The sequence below is a fragment of the Hypanus sabinus genome, chromosome 9, assembly GCF_030144855.1.
Source record: "Hypanus sabinus isolate sHypSab1 chromosome 9, sHypSab1.hap1, whole genome shotgun sequence".
Taxonomy (NCBI): domain Eukaryota; kingdom Metazoa; phylum Chordata; class Chondrichthyes; order Myliobatiformes; family Dasyatidae; genus Hypanus; species Hypanus sabinus.
The window spans coordinates 158,657,132-158,661,630 of record NC_082714.1 but is presented as its reverse complement, the minus strand read 5'-3'; positions in this window follow the sequence as shown (position 1 = coordinate 158,661,630).

The following is a 4,499-nucleotide window of genomic DNA, read 5'->3' as shown; positions in this document are numbered from 1 at the left end:
GGCACAGAGTGTTTGTGAGCATTTACTGATTCTCTTTCCACTCGCGTGGCATTTATACTGAGGTGCAGTGAAAAGCTTTGATTTGCCTGCCATTTCCAGTTCTTCTCCGCTTCGGATTGCTGTTATTCAAACAGGGGTTGATGGGGGGGGGGGCCGGAGGGTATCAAAAGAGTTAATGCAAGCAGGCTTTTCCCCGCGAGGCTGGGTTAGACTAGAACTAAAGGTCATGGGTAAAGGGTGAAAGGTTAAGAGGCACCTGAGCGCTAACTTCTTCATTCAAAGGGTGGTGCGAGTGTTGAATGAACTGCCAGTGGAAGTGGTGGGTGTGAATCAGAACCAGGTTTATTGTCACCGGCATGTGACGTGAAATTTGTTAACTTAGCAGCAGCAGTTCAATGATATACATAATCTAGCAGAGAGAGAAAGAAAATAATAAAAATAAAATAATAAATAGACAAGTAAATCAATTACATATATTGAATAGGTTTTTTAAAAATGTGCAAAAAACAGAAATACTGTGTATTAAAAAAATGAGGTAGTGTCCAAAGCTTCAATGTCCATTTAGGAATCGGATGGCAGAGGGGAAGAAGCTGTTCCTGAATCACTGAGTGTGTGCTTTCAGGCTTCTGTACCTCCTACCTGATGGTAACAGTGAGAAAAGGGCATGCCCTGGGTGCTGGAGGTCCTTAATAATGGACGCTGCCTTTCTGAGACACCGCTCCCTAAAGATGTCCTGGGTACTTTGTAGGCTAGTACCCAAGATGGAGCTGACTAGATTTACAACCTTCTGCAGTTTCTTTCGGTCCTGTGCAGTAGCCCCTCCATACCAGACAGTGATGCAGCCTGTCAGAATGCTCCCACGGTACAACTATAGAAGTTTTTGGATAGGAATGTGGATGAGTGGAGTAAGGGGGAGCTCAATGGGGACTAGGCAGAATAACGGTTTGGCACGGACTGGATGGGCCAAAGGGCCTGTTTCTCAGCTATAGTGTTCTTTCACTATAAAGGTACAGAATATGGAACTGAATGGTTTGGATGGGAAACATTCACTCTGTTTCTTTTTCCACAGATGCTGCCTGAGTTGCCATGTGTTTCCATCACTTTGTTGTTTTGTTCTCCACAACAGCCAGCATGTAACTAGCAGATGATCCATTGCACTTAGCTAAATATTGGTCCAAACACCAGAACGTGAATTCATCCCCTGACCCCATCCTTCATGTACCCCTCAGAGCATCCCTTAACAGGAAAAGATTCAGGGTTCAAGTTTGTTTAATGTCATTTCCAATGCACAAGTGTAAAGGAGAATAAAATAATTGTTACTCCGGATCTGATGCAGCACAAAAAACACAATGAGATAAAGGACAATAAAAAAAAACACAATAAATATAAATACATTGGATAGAGTATATAAATAGATGGATTGTATGTCTAAAGTGACACTAGGCCCAGGAGTGTCTGTACATAAGGTGACAGACAGGAGAAGATTGAACAAGTTAGGTCTTTATTCTTTGGAGCGTAGAAGGTTGAGGGGGGACTTGATAGAGGTATTTAAAACTATGAGGGGGATAGATAGAGTTGACATGGATAGGCTTTTTCCATTGAGAGTAGGGAAGATTCAAACAAGAGAATGTGAGTTGAGAGTTAGGGGGCACTTCTTCACACAATGGTAGCTGTGTGGAGCGAGCGTCCAGTAGAAGTGGTAGAGGCAGGTTTGATAGTCATTTAAAAAAAACTTGGATAGGTTGGACAGGAAGGGAATGGAGGGTTATGGGCTGAGTGAGGGCCAGTGGGACTAGGTGAGGGTAAGAGTTCGGCACGGACTAGAAGGGCCAACATGGCCTGTTATCCATGCTGTAATTGTTATATGGTTAAATGATAAAATTGTGGTGGGGGTGTGGAAGGGTGGGTTAGTGGGTGGAGATATTGATCAATCTTACTGCTTGGGGCAAGTAACTGTTTTTGAGACTGGTGGTCCCGGCATGGTTTTTATGTAGCCTCCTCGCTGATGGGTGGGACAAGCAGTTCATGAGATCCTTCATGATGTTACTGGCCCTTCTCCGGACTTTCTGTATATACAGTATGTCCTTGATGGTGGGTAGGCTGGTGCCGGTGGCGCAGTTTGCACACCCGTTGTAGAGCCTTCCTGCCGGTGGCGCAGTTTGCACACCCGTTGTAGAGCCTTCCTGCCGGTGGCGCAGTTTGCACACCACGCAGGGTTAGAATTGTTAGAATGTCCGTAGAATAAGGTGAGTCCGCCGTGGATGTGCAAACTCCAGCTTTCTTCATCCTCCGGGAAGGCAGACATCATCTAGGGCACGCTGTCAAGAAACTCAACGAATTGAATGGATCTTTTCTTTACCAAGAACAACTCACTGAAAGAAATGCTCGACTTTGAAGTTACCCTGGAGTCTTTCTAACTTCAGAGACAGAAACTTCAGTTGCAGTAATCATGCATGAACACTGGGTGGCAGTACATCCCCATCGTCTGTCCCATCACGTCCTCTCCACCGTTTTACAATCTGCAGTCCCAGAGCAGGCGAACAAAAGGAGGGACAACCTGACGAGTTTTCATCAACAATAATAATAAATAATTTACAAGATTCGGTCTGCAGGTGCTGGAATCTGGAGAAACAGACAATCCGCTGGAGGAACTCAGGGGGGCCAGCACCGTCTGTGGGTGGAACGGAATTGACGACGTTTCAGAACAAAATCCTAGACTAGGGTTCAGATTTAGGAATTACAGCCCAAGTGCGCACAATTTCTGCACACTGCCTATTACCTGTTTGTGCCGTGGTGAGCTGACTATGACTATACGCTGTACGAATGAGCTCCCATCATATTGCAAAAGTCCAAGGTAGCTGCATATTTTGTTCCAGCAAACACCAGACTAGTTTCTCTCACTCTCTCGCGCGCTCTCTTACTTTCTCCTTCTGACTCCATCTCTCTCTATGTCTGTCTCTTTCTTTCCCTCCTCCTCACTCTCTCTGCCTGTCTCTCTCTCTCTCCCCCCCCCCCCCCACTCCCTCCAATTTTAGTAAATAATCGTTCTTTATCAGTTTCATGTTTCTACTGCCATTCATTTCGATACAGTGGAGGTGTGAACATAAAATGGAGTGATATTGAAAACCATAGAACAATTACAGCACGGAAACAGGCCATCTCGGCCCTTCTAGTCCGTGCCGAACGCTTACTCTCACCTAGTCCCACCTACCTGCACTCAGCCCATAACCCTCCATTCCTTTCCTGTCCATATACCTATCCATTTTTTTTTAAATGACAATACCGAACCTGCCTCTACCACTTCTACTGGAAGCTCATTCCACACAGCTACCACTCTGAGTAAAGAAGTTCCCCCTCGTGTTGCCCCTAAACTTTTGCCCCTTCACTCTCAACTCATGTCCTCTTGTTTGAATCTCCCCTACTCTCAATGGAAAAAGCCTATCCACGTCAACTCTATCTATCCCCCTCATAATTTTAAATACCTCTATCAAGTCCTCTCTCAACCCTCTATGCTCCAAAGAGTAAAGACCTAACTTGTTCAACCTTTCTCTGTAACTTAGGTGCTGAAACCCAGATAACATTCTAGTAAATCTCCTCAGCACTCTATTTTGTTGATGAAATGTTTGTCATTTGTGTATTTTCTGACCCCAGGTGTGTCATAAGGTAAGCATTGAGAGCAGACCCAAATGCAAGACAGACACTGAAGGACCAGGTGTGTCAGAAAGCAAGGGAAGTGGGGGAGAGACAACACTGGGCAAGACACAGGGCCTGGGCTAGGACTAGACCAGGAAATAGGGACCTGGATGAGGAACTAGGAACCTAGACAAGGACCAAGCCAGAAACTGGACAGGGACCTGGAACCTGGGTCTTGACTCGGGCTTGGACTCCGGATCCAGGTGAGGACTGGATGTGGCAAGGCAACAGGACTGGACATGGGGGCAGGACGCTGGACTCCAGGGCTGGACAAGGACATGAAGCTCAGACTAGGTCAAGGGAGAGCAAAGCAGAAGCAGGGAGAGGCATAGCTGGACACAGACACTGAACCTGGACAAGACCAGGACTCAGGGCCCGGGCTGCAACTTGGACACAGACTGGAAACCTCCTCGGAGCCTTGGACACAGGCTGGACTTGGAACAACAAAAAACAACAGTCCATTCAAGTAGCAGCAAACAGCCTGCCTACTGAGCCTTGGACTCAAGCACTGGAACACTGAACACAGAGCCAGTACCTCTCCTTGGGGACAGGACACACACAGACACTAAACACAGGGACACAAAGAGACAGTTCCACGCTCAACAATAGATAGTTCCTTCTGTTGGCATGGCATGGCTCCAGTCTCACTCCAGCAACTGAACTTGACAGTGACACAGGCAAGTGTGGTCTACAGGCCAGGCTTCAGAGGTAAGGAAGGGAACAGCCCAGCTTCAGGGTAACAGCAAAGACAGCCTAACTTACCCAACAGAAGCAAGGACAGGAAGGGACAGATTCAACCATAGGGT